Source organism: Leopardus geoffroyi, chromosome A3 (genome assembly GCF_018350155.1).
Source record: "Leopardus geoffroyi isolate Oge1 chromosome A3, O.geoffroyi_Oge1_pat1.0, whole genome shotgun sequence".
Classification (NCBI taxonomy): domain Eukaryota; kingdom Metazoa; phylum Chordata; class Mammalia; order Carnivora; family Felidae; genus Leopardus; species Leopardus geoffroyi.
The window spans coordinates 135,185,446-135,202,903 of record NC_059336.1 but is presented as its reverse complement, the minus strand read 5'-3'; the positions used below and the strand labels follow the sequence as shown (position 1 = coordinate 135,202,903).

The 17,458-nt window shown below is 43.2% G+C and overlaps 1 long non-coding RNA gene across 1 annotated transcript; it reads right to left on the bottom strand.

Annotated features, from left to right (window-relative positions):
- Nucleotides 1-663: 663 nt before the first annotated feature.
- LOC123581648 lies at nucleotides 664-10,310 on the bottom strand. The gene is made up of 3 exons (XR_006703906.1): nucleotides 9,456-10,310; nucleotides 8,963-9,125; nucleotides 664-2,236 (listed from the first exon to the last, which is right to left on the bottom strand). It is a non-coding gene; the product is annotated as an uncharacterized LOC123581648 (long non-coding RNA).
- Nucleotides 10,311-17,458: the final 7,148 nt, after the last annotated feature.

The following is a 17,458-nucleotide window of genomic DNA, read 5'->3' as shown; positions in this document are numbered from 1 at the left end:
AAGACTAATACATATTCTTAAAAGTTGTATTAACCTATAGAATGATGGGGAGATCAAGGTTTCTGTCTGCTGACCCCTCTCAAAGATGGGTTCCCCTGTGGAAGAAGTTTATCTATCTCCTAAGAATATGAGGGGGAGGTGGGGGGGGTTGATAGAGATGTTCTGCCCATTCGTCTTGCCCCAAGTACACACTAACCCTCTCATGAACTGGACTCCCATTTCTAGATTTGGTACCTAAACCACCAACATTCTCTCCAACGAAGGTCCTGAGACTAGTAAAGTATGGTTGATGCCCCAAGTCCCAAAGTGTGGCTTTTCATGACAAGAAAGATTTGCATTAGAAAACAGTATGACTAAAACAAAACAGAACATGAAGACATTACAAGAACTTGGGGGTGATTTCTGATCTGCTCACTTTCTGCCAGGGCATCTTAGGGTTGTGTGTGTGTTTTTTTTTTTTTTGTCTCCTTGATTTTGAATAGCATCGCATTGAAATGATCATTTTGTTTCCCCACCCCCACTGCTCCCCAATCTAAACGACAAAAGGAGGAATTTAACCTCATATCCTCGCTCTGAAATTAGCTCTATTGTCAAAAGATGACAGCTGTATCCTGATTTCAAGAATTTCATGTCGGAATAAAACAGCATTTTTTGAAGCCATTGTGTTCCTTCAAACAGATCTGTAATGGTCCCTCAGCAAACCATTTTCAGAAGGCTTGGGTAAGTAAGATAAAAAGACACCATTTCTAAAGAGTTGCTTTTATGGGCTAGGTCAGAGTGCTCTTTCCATGTTGTTCATTCCCAGTCGAATTCCCTAATAGTCCGTCTCCTCAGCTAACAGATGCCCGGCCTCATGTCGGAACCAGATCGCGCCACCGCTGAGATGCTATCCAGCTCCTTTCTTATTGAGCCGTTTCCCTAGCAGATGGTGCAATGCTGCAGGCATACTCCTTCCTGTTAATTACCAGCCTTCGCTACAGATGGAAATGTCAGTCAGCCTCACAGGTCCTGGTTGCTGCCATTGCCTCAGTCCATAGCCCTCTACCTAGGCAAGATGCTGCCAACACACACCATGTGTTTTGTGACTGCTGACTAGGCAGGCAACAAAAAACAACTTACTTCATGAATATTCATGGCGGAATGTTTCAAGTTCTGTTCATCTGCGATGCTTCTAGATCTGCTTAAAGGGGGTTGCACCTTCCTAAGAACACTCTGCCCCTTGTTTTCTTACACGGAGGATATGTGAGGTACCAAAGTGAGTTGCCATGGCAACGTACAGAGGACCATTAAACGTCGGCCATTTGGAGCCTTCTGGAGGCACATCAATTTCTGACTAACGTTCTTCCCATACCTTTAAGTGGCACTTAATTATTCTTGTCCTGCCATAACAGGCCAATAGTCAGCGAGCTGAACTGATTAGCTCATAACCGAAGGTTTGCCTTAAACCACGATTACCTCGTCGGCACATATGTAACCAAACGGGAGTACCTTGATATTCCCTGGTACGGAACATTCTAAATGCGGGCAAGTGGATTCCAGACAGAAGTCCTTCTTCATCCGTTGAATCGAATTATTTTACTCCTTGTGGACAACCTTTCAGGAATCAAAAGTGGGCATCTTTTCAGGTTCACCAGAGAAAATTAAAATTAGGGCTCAGGTTTTGAGAGTACGGGAAGGGAGAGGAGGCCTGAACCCAGCATTTTCTTGAAGGTAGTTCAGGGGAGACTCCCTAGGCTGGCGCCGTGTCACAGGTGGAGTCACGCAGGGCGGTGGAGGACGTCACTGCAGCTCTGCACGGTGTCCTCCCAGCAGGCCTTCCTCTCCGTGATTTAACCCAGAGAAACCAACATTCAATGCCCTACACATGGGCAAAAGAGCTTCAGGCTGAAGAGAATCATCTTCCTGTGGACACCGTGATCAACACACCGGAGAGCACACAGGCTACGTGATGGTGTGGAAGGCTGGGAGGCAGCTTTCGTGAGTCCTGAAGGATGTATGTCCGTTTTCACAACACGTAAATTTATTTTTCTTAGGTGTCTCTTGTTCTGGAACAAGATATCTCACGGGGAGGAGGGCTGCCAGAGTGTGTAAGGGAGGAGAGCTCCTGAGCTGGAGAACGAACTGTGTGTGGTAGGGCAATTCGGAAGACGCTAGCTGGAAGCTCTCGGTGATACTTAGGAAGCTTACGTCTTCCTTCCAAGTTCCTTTTTAAGAAGATTTCATTTATATGCTTTTCCTGTTTAGAAGGAAAAGAAAGCATGTGTAGGTATTTTACAGGCAGAATACAAATGAGATTATTCCGAAGGGGCCCCTGGGGAAAAAAAGGCACCTATGCTACATATATTTTATAAATTCCATATTTCATCGTAGGAAAGGATGCATCTCCAGGGTGGGTATGGAGATGATGCCAGGGGTACAGCCAGAGCTCTCCATCTTCTGGTTCAAAATTCACTACGATTGCATCTTGCAACAAAGAATACATGAGGTGATATGCAGATAAATGTTTAACAAGCTCACCAATAATAATAATGATAATAATAATAATAATAATAATAATAATAATAATAGTGTTGGTATACATACACATGTATATAACTTCCTTATAAATTTGACTCCTATAAAGGATGTGCAGCACATAATTTACACATCATGATAAAAGATACGATACTCTTCATTGTACCCACTACATAAGCAACCGATTCCCATAGAATGCTTTCGCTGATTTTTGCCAAAGTCGTGTATCTGCAATCTATAGCTGCAATTCAACCATGATGTGAAAATTGCATCGCGTCCCTTTCTGAAAGCTCTTTTCTCGTTAAGTTTATCGTTGTTAAGTCTGACATGTGACCTCGCGCTAGACTATCTTCCACTCACACAAACTGTATTCGGCATGTATGTCAGAACGTTACACATTGTTCAATGGCACGAGTGGTTTCTTGGCCTGACTGGATAACAGGATTCAAATCCTGGAAGAATATTTCTTCAAACTCTTCGTGCTCTTCGCAAGATACTGACTATACTCACAACACGCTTTTAACTTTAGTCCACAACATTAACATCGTCTCCACTACCTTCTTAAGCCTTGTCAGTCCACAAAGCCATAATCAAACTTTGATTGACAACGTTTGCCAATTTCAGTAGTATAAATACTCCAGCCATGGCCAAGATCAAGCTACCAAAATGATGTCACTGAATGTAAATCTGGGGACAGATCTACAAGAGAACACTTGAGTTTTAATAATGGCCACGTGTAACAGCCAGCTTACAGTCCCCAAAATTTAGCCATAGATTCCTGCAGACTAGTGATGAGTCAGCTCGAACACACTGCTGTGTGGTCCAGTCTCTAGCCTTTCCGCATCTTTCCCTGGAATAGTATCGTATTACAAGTGTGTGTGTTTACAAATATGTAAAATTACATAAATTTGCGAAGTCTTACTTAGGAGGAGCTTAATAAATCACGGAATAAATTGAATTGAATGGATGCACACTTAATGAAGCTTGTTGAAAAGATAAAATGCAAACACATGGGAAGTTTAATGACATTTGGCTGGGTTTTGCTTTGTGCCAAGGGAGACTGAACGGGAAAATAAAACTTCAGAGAGGGCAAGAACTTTCTGTGTAGTCTGGTCAGGGCCAGGCCAGGGGCTTGGCCTGAGGTTAGAAAACGGTTAAGATTTGGATTGTTGGAGAGGAGGACAGGATAATTCAGAAATTAACCCAAGGAATATTTACTGATTGATTACTAGTCCCCATAAATGTTATATTTTATACTATTAACAATCTTCAGAAGACACAAAATTATTTTCAAGAATATTTCATCTTCTAAGCAACCGGAGGGACCCAAAATAAATCTCAAAATTCAATTAAGGTTACTTAAGTTACCAAGTTTACCTAAAACGGCTCCTAAAAATTAAATATTGTATCTAAAGGGAAAAAAAAGTCTTCTTTATATATACATATCTTGGAAGTTTCCATAGGAAGTACCATAAACCAAAATTTGCTTGCAGGATTTTATAGATACGTGCAAAGTCTGAATGGAAGGAAGAGGGGCAGGTATGCAATGACAGGTCAAGGTGAGAAAAGCTTTGGCAACTGCTAGGACCCAAGGGAATTTGCTACTTAACCAAAGTCTACCCTGAAAAAAGGGGGTTTGGCACTGGTGCTGGGGGTGACCATGAAAGGGAAAGTCAGCTCTTTCATTTCTGAAAATGCAAAGGAAGAAATTATAGATCTATAAGGGGAAAATGTAGACTTTTTACCATAAAATGAGAAGAGAGACCTCTAATTCCAAATATAGAAATATCTAAATCCCTGCTAGAGAATATGAATGAAAATAGAAATTCATAGAAAAGTAAATATTGAAAAAATGACCAAAAATGATATTTGATTATTTGATCTTGTTAGCAATACAAGTAAAAAATAAGATGCTGTTTCCTTCTAAAAAAAAAAAAAAGTAAGCAAAGACTGTAGAAATTCCTGCATTGTTGCCTCTTCCAATATGAGAGAAATATACACAGCTAAGAATTGCTGCTAATTTGTTCCTAGAAATCAGTTTGACATAGGTATGTAGAACCACGAATGCACACATACTCTGAGCTAGCATTTCCGTGTCCCCAAGAAAAAAATCACAACTGTAATCTAGGAATTGTTATTTGTGGAAGAAAATCTGCCCCTGAATTTCTAAAAGAAAAATAATTAAATATGTTATGATCTATCTACCCATCTGTCTGTCTGTAGTAATAGATTAAAGGTGATTTGAGGACTTTGTTTACAGTTTTCAAATTGTCTGCATGAAGCACATTTTGCTTATATAACCAAAAAAAGAAATCAAAGTTAGTTTAGAAAAGAAATATACCACTTCCTAGGAGAGTAAGGTTTGAATCCAAACAGACCCAGAATTACTTCCTGGTCTGAATCTCTATTATCTGCGCAACGTTAGTTAAACGTATATACTCTTGGGTCTCAGGTTTCATGCCTCTTAAAAGGGATAATAATAGGATACTTGCAAAGTCATTGTGAGGGTTACACAGGCAAACCTTACAAGGTGCTTGACATATGCATGGCAGGTACTCTGGGCTAGTTTCCTTCCCAAAATTCAACACGCTCGTGAACGATATCCACTAATGAAATCAGAAGATCAAAATAAGATCTTTTCCAGTCTGCTTAATTCTATCAGAAAGCCTCCCCCACATCCTCCCAACCTAGTGAGGGTCAGGCCCAAGGAATGCTAATAAGCATCTTGAACACAAAGCCATCCTGCGTGAGCTTTTGTTACTCTCCTGAGCATCTGTCAGGAAGGATCATGCTCTTAAGTTTGCCAAAAATTATATCGTTCATACCGTCTGCTCAAGATGTTTGGGCAAACCTTAAAATAGAAAGATAATATTTCAGACCACCACTCTCCAGAACTGTAACCCCGATGGACGTTGCTTGGGGGTCTGGAGCATAAAAGGACAAGAAGACTGCATCATCCGGAAGCTTGATAACACCTCTGCGTGAAAACGAGCTAGGAACTGAAGATGTGTCTCTGAGACAGAAAGCAAAATCAGAAGGCAGCAAAAATGTGAAAGAGGAAAAACCAGTGAAATCTGCTTCTGGCCATCAGAGGAGGCTGATGTAATCCGGACTGACTCTGGGGACGGCCATGGTGCCAGCTTTGGAGGCCACATGGCTTCTAATGAGGCCAGAGTCCGCTGCGGCTCAGAAAAACGGGTGAGCGGCCAAGTTTCACCCAAGGACAGAACAGCCTTAACAGCTGGTGAGTGAATTAACTCAGGCGGACCAAAGGGACCCAGGTGGAGGGACATTTGAATCTTTCCCTTATGGGTAAAAAAAAAAGAAGAAAACAACCTAGGGAACCGAGCCACCATAGCCTCTTATTTTCTCTCTGTTTCTTCTGGCAGGCTCCTTTGGGCGCAAGGGGGAAGGAAAGGAGAGAACAGAGCAGCTTGGGGGGCTGAGGAATGCGGATTAGGGACACATTGCAGGGTTGAGAGCCCGTCAGGGGTCTGTGGGTTTTTCAAGGTGGAATTCGACTTTTGTAAAAGGGAAACTTACTAGGTGATGTGCACCCCTAAGAGCAGAGCACTTGGTATCTCCAGCTCTTGTAAAAATGCTGGACCCCTCGTATCTGCCCAGAAAATATTGTTGAGTTGTTGCATGCTGCCCCTCCTTCTGAGATTCACCTGAATAGAGAGCGGGCTGCCGCATAGTATCCGGCCCCTGGAAGCACCCAAGCGGAGGGAGGGTGCAGGCTGATCCTGGAGGGTGCAGGCTGATCCTGGAGGGTGGCGGGAGGGGTGTTGCCTCCGGTGGAAATCCGCAGGGCATGGAGGGGCGGGGGGCGTGGGGGGGGGGGGAAGGCCAGGAAAGCCAGCGCCTTGCAGTTTGAACACTGTCCTGCCCCCTGGTGGCTGAATCGCTAAATTGCAAGAGCAGGTCTTGGCTCCGGGGCGTCTCTAATGAAGCGAATATGCAAAATCGTTGGGAGGTGAAGCCATTTTGACAAATGTCAAAGGGAGATGTGAGCATTTCAGAAGGATGGGCGGAATAAAAACTAAGCGTATGCGGTGAGAGACAATAGCTTCCCTGATGAGAAAGAGGCCAAATCGCATGTGAGTGGGTAGGCAGGAAACAGAGGAAGCAAACACAGAGCACCCCCGGGTGTGGGCAAGAGACCACGCCACCGAGGACGAGCGGGTTGGTCCGGGAAGATCTATCTCAACGCCAGGCTGAGGTTAACCGTTCCTACGCAGCTAAGGAGAGAGGTCTGGTAGCGTTCTGTTCCCTCTCTTTATGACATTCTAACACTCATGTTTCAACACCTTCCCAAGATGGCACAAAGTCCTTTGCTTTCTTACCATTATGCCTTTCCCCCCCCGTTTTATTCCTTCCCACCCCTTTCTGTATGGAACAGGTGTCGGCCACCTTCTCCTGTATGGCTGGCTGTGCTGTGTGTCTGCAACCACAGAGACAACCCAGGGACACAGAGACAACTGAGGGGGAATGGAAAATGCAGGGAGAGCTGAACGCAGCTCCAGGGGCCAGCCATCAGCACTGCACCCAGGAGGAGCGAAGCTGCAGAGGTTTCTGGGTGTAGGTGACATCCAGGTGATATCCGAGGACGTGCTGACCAGACAGAGAGAGGTGTTCTTGGGGGAAGTGGTGTGGCAGACGTTTCATATCGAAGGAGCAGTAGGCAAAGAGAGATTCGAGCAGAAAGACAGGGCTGTGGCAATGCTGGAGCGACTTTTCCACACGGAACGGGGGCCAGAGACAAGTTTAGAAGAATTGTGGTGGATCAGACCATGAAAATAAGTTGGTGGCTTTGAGTTTTACCCTGACAATCTGGAGTCCTGATGGGGAATCTGAAGCAGGGGAGGAGAGGCCACCTGACAGAAACAGATGCACATTCTGGAGAGATCACTCACGTTGCAGGAAGAGGGGAACAATTCTGGAAGCTGTCGATGCATGGGCCAAGGAGGCCACTGGGTGTGAAGCTACTGAGGGCCAGTGTGGATGAAGGCAGATTCAAGAGCTGTTTAGAAGGCAAGACGGACTGACCTTGGCGTTCCTACTCGATGTGCGGGCCCACGAGGGGCTGGGTTTGATGTGTAGGTTGGGGCTACCAGATGGCCATCTTGGCATTCTCCGATTGAAAATAAGGATGTGGGCCACACAGGGGAGATGGTCACTGTGTCCCTGGGCACCTGGGTATGCAAGGCTGAGGCCAGGAGCTGGAGCTCAGCCTTCCTTGGCTTCGTTTCTCCTCTTGTCCTTTCTGTTCTTTGACTCCTGTAGTGTCTCAACTGTAACCTCTCCACCTCCCCTCCTTCCTCTCAGATTGTTCTTTAGAGAGACTCAGACTCCAAGAAAGGAAGATTCCAAGGGAGACACTGAACTGGTGTTTGAAGACCTCAATCACAGGACACCTTCCCTAGACCGCATCGCTCACCCTGGAATCTTCATTGTTGGCCCTGGGAACAGACTGGTTGGCCCACACAGTCTCCTTCGTTTCTTTTTCTTCTTCTTCTGTCAAACCTATGAAATCCTGATGCTGAAGAGAATTTTTTTTTTAAGGTGGCTTTCCTGGAAAAGACAGTTCTTTAAACAAAAACCCAGACTTTACCACAACGATGGACATGTAGGCGGCAGGAACATTAAAGGCATCTGATTTTCCAGCATGGTCCAGGGAACCGCATGTTAGCTTTGCTACAGATGCGCCAGGTGGCATGTCTCTGCCTGGAACGAATCAACTCCCACACCACTCTTCTGTGGGCCGAGACGACCAGTTCTGGCTAATGAACCCATCCTGTCACCTCCACTTGGGTCCTGGAAACAGGCTGAGCTCTTTCATGGTTCCCTGTAAATTTCAAAGTGTGCCTTCAGCTGCAAAAGGTCATGTTCTGCCAGTCCTGTTGGTTTTAATTAGTCTCCTGCCCTGGGCTTGGAGAGGGAAGTGGGAAAATCTGAGCTCTCACATCCAGGCCAGGCTGTCCCAAGCTCCCTTTCCCATGGAGCTTTGCTGGACAATTTCTTGTGGGGACAGGGGTTTCATTGGCCTAATGGAAAACTCATAATGGAAACTGGAACTCTACTTGTTTACTCTTTTCTCCCTCTTGCTTTCTTCCTTCCTTGGATTAATGCCAAAATCTTTGCCCGTTGCCTCTTTACAATGACAGGATGGAGGTAACATGTTCTTTCAATGTTATCCGAGCCATCATGTTCCCAATAAGAAGGAAAATTCACCAAGTCTTTTGAAAATGACGGACACAATGTCCACAGTAGAAGCAAAGACACATAGATCCTGCTGGATGTTGTAAACGTTATGGCATTAAGGAAAGAGTTCAGACTCTGTGGTCAGAGGAATTCATAGCCAAACTCCATCTCTACCTTTCCCAAGTTATGTATTCTTTTGAGTCCTGATATTTCTCATTGGCCATTTGGTAATAAAAATACCTACCTGTATTAGTCAGGTTTCTCCAGAGAAACAGAACCAGGAGGGTATCTATAGATATATATGAGAGAAGCTTTATCATAGGAATTGGCTCATACAATGATGGAGGTCGAGAAGTCCCATGATCTGCCATTTGCAAGCTGGAATGTAATTCGGTGGAGTCCAAGAGCTGAGAATCAGGAGACCAAAGGTGTAAGTCTCATTCTGGGTTAAAAGAAAAGATGGATGTCCCAGCTCAGGCAGAAAGAGAGAGAGAGAGAGAGAGAGAGAGAGAGAGAGAGAGAGAGCGAATTGATCCTTCCTCTGCTTTTTTTGTCCTACTGGACCCCTCAGTGTATTGAATGATGCCCACACATAGCAAAGGTCATTTTTTATTCAACCTACTGATTCAAATACTAATCTCTTCCAGAGACACCCTCATAGACACACCCAGAAATAATGTTTACCAGCTATCTGGGCATCTCTTCATCCAGTTAACTGACATGTAAAATTAACCTACCTCAGAGAATTTCCATGAGAATTAAGTGAGATGACAAGAAATGGAGGAACCTTATCTTTTACGAATCCCCTTCCGTCTCTTGCTTCAGGTTTTTTAATTTTCTCTTTTCCAATGTGCTATATTGTTCTTCCACCATAAAGCCTCCACATACACTATAATATTTGACTAGCATATTCTTTGGTCTCCACCCTCCCACAGAAGCCCACATATTTGTGAGGTCGTAAATACAGAATCCTCTGAGAAATCTTCTGAGACTTTGTCCTCCAGTCATCCACACACATGGTGTTCTGGGGCTCACTTTCTACTACAAATGCGACCGATGGTCTTAGCATGGCTACAAGGCCCATGCTGTGACCCTTCTGATGCCTCCTGGCTTGTCTCTCGTCATTCCTTGTTCTTCTCAAATGAGCACCTTCTCTGAGGACAACTTAGGTCACACTGTCCCAGAATTCCAACTCTTGCCATGTGATTGTGGTTAACTGTTTCCTTCAATGGAGACTTTTCCACTCCCCCAGCTCTGGTTTCCCATGGCCTCTCCTCCTGTCACGGCACTTTCACTCTGCTGGGTACAAATCACATGTTCTCACATCTATCAAGACAGATGCTTTATCTCGTCCATCTCCATGAACTTATTTTCTATTGCAGTGTTTAATACTCAACAGTGTTAACATCAAGATGAATAAACATGGAGTATTCCCTGCCAGGCTGATGCATGGTTTTACAATCTCCCTTATTCATCTTCCTCCATGGCTGATTGCTGCCCTCACATCCCATCTTCTCAGTGTCAACTGGTACATCAAAGGCTGACTTACCTTTTTTTTAAAAAAAAATCAATATATATGTATATGTATATATACATATATACACGTGTATATATGTATATGTATATATACATATATACACGTGTATATATATATATATATATATATATATATATATACATACATATATATATGTGTGTGTGTGTATGTATATGTACATGTATATATGTATATATCATGACCTGAGCCAAAACCAAGAGTTAGACACTTAAGCGACTGAGCCACCCAGGCACCTGATGTACTTTCATCTGATACAGCACTCCTCATTTTGAATGGGAATATCTTCAAACCAAAGAAAGTTGTCTTTTGTTTGTTTGTTTTTTTAATAAGAGCAAATGCATGATTTAACTAGATTAGGAGGAAGGGAGAATTTTGGATTGTCTACTTTTGATGGGTTTGCGAGGAAAGTATTTCTTTAATTGAGTTGTTGGAATCACTTGTGAAAGTCACAATCTTAGGTTCTTTTCCAGACCTGCACAATCAGAGTCTCTGGTAGTGGCATAATCTGCACTTTTAGTAATCTCTCCTCAAAATCCATACCTATCTAGTCACTATGCAGGGAGCAGAAGTGCCCAGCTGGACAGAAGCATTGAAAATGCAAATTGCCTGGTCCTTCTGGGCTTGTCTAGGAATCAACAGATAGTCTTTTGCTAGCAGGAGATGCAATTAATCCAAAGTTTAATGTGTGCTGATGATATTTCAAGGAGGCATAGTGGAAAGAGCACAGATTTAGGATTTGGAAATATTTACCTTTGAGTCCTAGCTCTGGCAATGACTTTGGGCAAAATACTTCATCTCTCTGGGCCTCCGTTTTGGTTTGTTTGTTTCTTTGTTTGTGTGTGTGTGTGTGTGTGTGTGTGTGTGTGTGTGTGTGTTATTGACAAAGTATCAATCTTAGAGCATCTATGAGATCTCACTAAAACTACAAATAAATTATATGCAAATAACATATATGCATACATACACTAATATACTATCTAATGTTATACATAGTGCATAGTTCAGCATCTGACAAACAGTAGACATTTCATAAATTTTATTTTTTTCCTTATATCCCTTTAATCTGAAGCAAAGAATGCAATTACTCATTAACACAAGAGTCAGGGGAATTGATGCCACTCTTCAAATGCAGTTAGACGAGAGGCGTTCATTTTTCCATCCCCTAACATTCAGTGAGATGGAGTAGAAGTAAATGCAGGTTTCCATCCTGAATCTTGGAGAAACATCTGAAGCATCTTGAACTTACACACTAGACACTGATTGTGAGCAAATGTTTGCAATATGGTCTTTCTAGAACGAATCTGACTTCTTCAACTACTGGCACACATGCTTCAAAGCTGATTTGGTATTAAGACTTGAATAGAGAGCAAGACGTGGGCCATGCAACTTACTGAGTTGGGCAGACGGCTCTAACGCAAATTCAGAGCTGCTCAAATCAGGCTCCAGAATCTCCCGTTGTGACCCTCCCCCACGCCCTATCATCATCTTGGGGAAATATTCCATGTCCTTTGCACTTTAGCTTAGGACATCTTGCCTTCATAAAACATTCTGTTATCAGGTTTATTAGTTTTGTGAAGACTCACAGGATCAACAGTCAATAGTGAAGAGAAAGAAAGAATGGGAGGAATAAATAAAAGGAAAAAAAAAAAAAGGATGGAACATCTATTTACCTCCAGTGGTCACCATTTTTCTTGCTAAATTTCTAAATTCAGACAGTGTTTCCAAATTTAATTTTAGGTCACTTTTTAGTTGGGAATATTAGTCCGTTTTTATTCTCAGATCATCACTCTCATTCATTCGCACACTTACTCATTCATTCAACAAACATTGGAGGTCAATTAATTGACAGGCACTATGTTGAATGCTTACTTGGTTTATAAGAAGAGGTGGCTGAACTAACTGATCACAGATATGCTGACTTCTATGCTTCCTCCCCCAATATAGAGTTAAAAAAATGGCATTTTCTTCAATTGGCAGCAAGGGTGGAGGTGTGAAGATAAATAAAACTTTAGAGTCATAAAAATTATATCCAAAAGTAGTATATTTTTTGCATCATAATGGGTTGCAGACATCTTTAAAGAGAAAATATTGTTAGTGAGATTATTATTTGCTTTTATATAACATATCCGTCCTTAACTCATATCCAATTAGGTAACAACGCTCATTGAGAACCAACTGGGACAGCAAGTACTGAAACGTCAATGTTTCCTTTAAGGCTTTACCTTCTCTGATGGGAAATTACAGCTGAAATTACAGAAGGCATTAACCTGTTTATCATGTTAGATATGGGAAGTTAGACGTGTTCAGAAATTTAAGAAAGAAATCGGTAATTGGATAGTCTGTGAGAAGGGGTTGTGCTGGATTGAAACGCACTTCAGAAACATACCTGGATGGGAGCTGGAAGGAACATCAGGACCCTGGTCTCAGGAGAACTGACCAACCTCGAATCCTGAAGCAAGGACTCAGGAACCAAGACCAGGAAACAGAATAGGGACAAGTTCAGGGAGAAAGACGTCAGCCCGTCTACTCACGAGGATACTGACCTGATGGGAACTGGAAGACAGCAGGGGAAGGACGAGGCACTTGCTGTGAGTGCAAATTCACGGGGCACCAAACCTCTCAGCAGTCAAGAGAAATACTGTTTTAATGCAATAGATATAAAAATAAAAATCAATGCAAAAAAGTCCATGATGAACCAAATATCAAACTGTTTAATAAAGACAGCGTTGGTATTACAGATTCTTCTTATTGCCTGAGGCGACCATCAGGCTTTGCATGGAGATCTTCCTGATCTTATCTCATCCAAGGCCCAGTCCTGCCGGAGGGGAGCAGGCCTTAGTCTTGATCGCCTCGACACTGGATGCCGAGGCTAAAATCACTCCAGTCAGTGTGGGTTTGAAGCTGAGCACAGAGACAGGGTAAGGTGGCTCCAGCAGGGAAAAAGGAAAAGGAAGGTCATAGTGGGACCAGGCAAAGCTGATGTTCTGCTGGTAAACAGTCACATTTGTTTTTCTCTGTGCTTCCAAATGATCAAGTTTATTGACCACCTCTTACTTTGGCCACGACTCACTGACTCACTTCCTGATCGATACGATCAAAACTTCTCCTCCTTTTTAAAATTTATAGTTGTTTTTTTTTTTTTTTTTATAAAATTTATTTACAGGGGTGGCTGGGTGGCTCATTCTGTTGTGCGTCTGATTCTTGATTTCGGCTCAGGTCATGATCTCCTGGTCCGTGAGATCAAGCCCCATGTCTGCACTGTCATCACAGAGCCCACTTGGGACACTCTCTCTCTCTCTCTCTCTCTCTGTCCTTCCCCTGCGCACGTGCTCTCTCTCTCTCTCAAAATAAACAAATAAACTTACAAAAATAAATAAAATTTATAAGCGAAAAGAAAACTCTCTCCAGTTCTGCTCATCTGTACCCCCCTCTTCAATGTTATCTATTCCTTTAAGAATGCCTTATTTCAATTTTTATACTGGTGAATGTTTTCATTCCCTGAGTATGTTCTGCATGTTTTCTTTGTTCCTCATTTAGCCTGTATTTCATACATCTTCCTAGGTAACTTCTTTTTCTTTTTTGAATGTCATATTTCTCAACAGAAAAGGAGGAAATTAAGGGATAAGAAATTAGACGGTTATGGTTGGGGATAGCTAAACATTTCTGTATAACCCAGGCAGTGTGTGTGTGTGTATATTTATGTCTCTATACAGATACCTTGTCAGCATATTTCTTTTGATTTTGTAACTCTTTGAACAAATTGGTATGATGTTAGTGAAAAGAACATTTAAAGAAGGAAAGCACGTGACAAAATGAGATTGGGTTTCAGTGATGTGGTCATTGCTGAAGAGGTTGTTATCAAACCGATAAACTCGATAGGTGCATAGATTCGTGGATACAGACATAGATATACAGATATAGACTAATGAAGAAGAAACCAAAGCAGGTAGAAATGAGACGCTCTCAGTCCTCGAAAGATAGGAAGCATATTGGGTGAGAATTTTGTGTAGAAAGTATAGTCATGCCCCGCCCCCCACTCCCCAGAACACCGTGTCCTGTCCAGGACGCTCCCGGTGTGCCTACCACAGAGGCCAGGACTCAGGTACAAAGTCGCAGTCTTTCTGACTCCAGGTGTCTGAGGAATGGAGCTGGAGTTGCCAGACAGGTTAGAAATCAAAGATATACTAGAAACCTGTGCATCTCACTATTTGGACAGCGTTCCTCGATTCAAAATAAAAAGCTAACATTTACACGTGGATCTATTTGTTAGTATATGACATACATAAGTCATACAGTCTCTCTGGGCCTTAGTTTCCTCATCTGAGAAGCGTACTGGACACTGTTCATTGAAAATTTGCCTCGCGTCACACTCTTTCTTAGCAGCTAAGCAAACGTCAACACTAAACCTCACGGTTGTCCCGTAAGGAAAGTTGAATCACTTGGCTTGACCAGGACCAGCCTGATTGCCCAGTTCACATGGGCATTATGATAGTGACTATCTCATTCTGGATAAAACTGTTGGGGAGATCAGATTTCACGGTGTGTTAAAACTTGGTGAGGTGTTCTATGGCGCTATGTTACTATTACTACCCACGAGGACTTGGCTGGTTCCTGGGCACGAAAAGGAAACACTCAACCCAATGCTGAAAAACTTAGGGCAGCCACAAAGGCAGCAAAGGCCAATCACCTGGGCTGTGCCTCTTCAGTGTCCAAAGCTTTCCCCTTGATGAGGTCTCTCATCCCTTGTCTTTGAAGTTGTGTGATCAGGTGACGACTCTGGGAACTTTCCACTTCCCTGCCCTTGTTTCAAGAGTTCGACGCTCTGAAAACTCCAAAGAGTGAGGCAAGCAGCTGGAGAGAAGTATAGACACATTTGCAAGATGCTGCGTGTGCCGCTTCCCTTCCCTCCTCTCCCCCTAAATGCAGAGAGAGTGCAGTGTGACTAATTACACCAGAGAGGATAGCAGAAGCTCTCAAGTTAAAGTATTTTGGTAATCATGTTTACCGCGGGTAAAGTACGTCTGCATTAAATAAGTCAAAACACAGTGCGCAAAATTTGGAATGATTCCTTGAACACTGCAAGGACGGAGTTAGATGTAGAAATGATATAATGTCCAAGTCGAAACACTATAAGAGAAGATAAACCATCTGCTTCAACTAACTCAGATCCACTTGAAAATGCTAATCGTATGGCAGTAGGGATGATTAAACTACATTAAAAAAAAAAAAACAACACAACACTTTTTTGGTGATGCACTGCATTGTTCAATGAGATTGGGCTGCCCACAGATGGAAGGAATGTTATTACCTACATTAGGTGACCGTCAGTATCAAAGCGTGAGTCACGGATTCTTAGAAGCCTTATTGACTGCCCGGGCTCTGCTCTGCCTGTGTTGGCAGGTGGTCCAGAGAAGGTAATTAACTTGTCTAAAGGCCCAAAAATATCTAATGAGAGATCCAGAACCCACTCTGATTTGATGCCCTTTTGTAGCGTCTTTTAGTGGAGAACTGAGTCTGACACTGATGGGAAAATACCACCCAGCCCTAGCAATCATGGCTACCTTGATGCTAAGCCTAGAGAGACCTGCACAAGTTTCTAGATGTAGAGTTCTAAATCCTCCTGTTGTTAGCAAAGTAACGATGGGTAAGAGAGGTAAAGAGTCACCATTTACTCCACCACAAGACTGTGGAATGAAAATATGCCTCTCTCTCTCTCTCTCTCTCTCTCTCTCTCTCAGGCATCCTGCTCTTAAATGGAGGCAGATGAAGTTCCACCTAGGGCACAACTTTCCTTTCCAATATCAATGGTGTCATGTTGCCAATGATATGATGAATATAGTAATTATGACAATGCATTTTGAGGGCTCATTGTATAGCTGTAGAGCACTTCACATTTATGATTTCATTTAATCCCTCAAAAATTCCAAGACTCTGCGTTAGTTTACTAGGGCAGCTGTAATAAAGCACCACCTACTGAATGATAACACAAATCTATTAGTTCACAGTTCCAGAGACCTGAAGTCCAAGATCAAGTTGTCCCAGGGTTGGTTCCTTCTGGAGGCTATGAGGGAAGAAGGTTCTAGGCCCCTTTTCTTGGCTTGTAAATGCCCATCTTCATCCTGTGTCTTCACATCCGCTTCCCTTCCCTGTATGTCAAAATTTCTCCTGTTTTTAATTTATTGTTTTTAAGTTTACTTACTTATTTTTGAGAGAGAGAGAGTAAGCTTCACCTGGGGAGGGGCAGAGAGAGGGGGAGAAAAAGAATCCTAAGCAGGCTCCACGTTATCAGCATCGAGCCCAACCTGGGATCCAAACCCACAAACTGCAAGATCATGACCGGAGCTGAAATCCAGAGTTGGATGCTCAACCAACTGAGCCACCCAGGCACCCCCAAACTTCCCCTTCTTATAAGGACACCAGTCATATACATTTAGGGCCCACCCTAATGACTTCATTTTGATTTGATTACCTCTGTAAAGGCCCTATCTCCAAAAAAAGGTCACATTCTAAAGTACTGGGGGGTTACAACCTCAACATTTGAATTTTGTGAGCATATAATTCCACCCGTACCAGGCAGGTATTGTTATTATTGCCATCCTGGAGGTGAGGTAGATGAGGCTTAGGCAATGTAACTCATGAGCTCATGGTCACAAAGTCAGGAGGAAGCAGAACTTGTACAAAGCTCCTGAAAAGTCTTTGTTTTTCTTCCTAAACATACTGTGTTTTCTCCTGTGTAACTGAGGTCCAGGTCAGGCTGACAGAAAAGGTCTCTGACCAGTTCCTGGAAACAGTGTCTCCTAGATGACTGGGTTAGGAATCTCTTGCCTGAAGAAAACAAGAAACAGGCTTCAGAATCTCCAACCAGGTAGCGGGAGCCCCACTTGGCACTTCCCTGGGCCCCTGAGCTGCCTCCTGATTCTGGTGGGGCCAAGTGGGGACTGATGTTTTGAGTCTCAGCCATTACCCCCTCACCAGTGTCGGAACAGAAAGCTGGGCACAGCCTGCTGAGAGGCCAAGAGAATATTCTGTCTTCAACTGGCGGGAAACTGATGACCACAACTATCCATCATTGAGTCAGGCAAGTAATTCCATTGGACAAGAAATTCCTCCAAGAGGAAATGACAGTATCCTGGAAAGGGAGAAAGACTGAGGAAGGAGGAGCAGAAGCCAGCAAGAGAGACT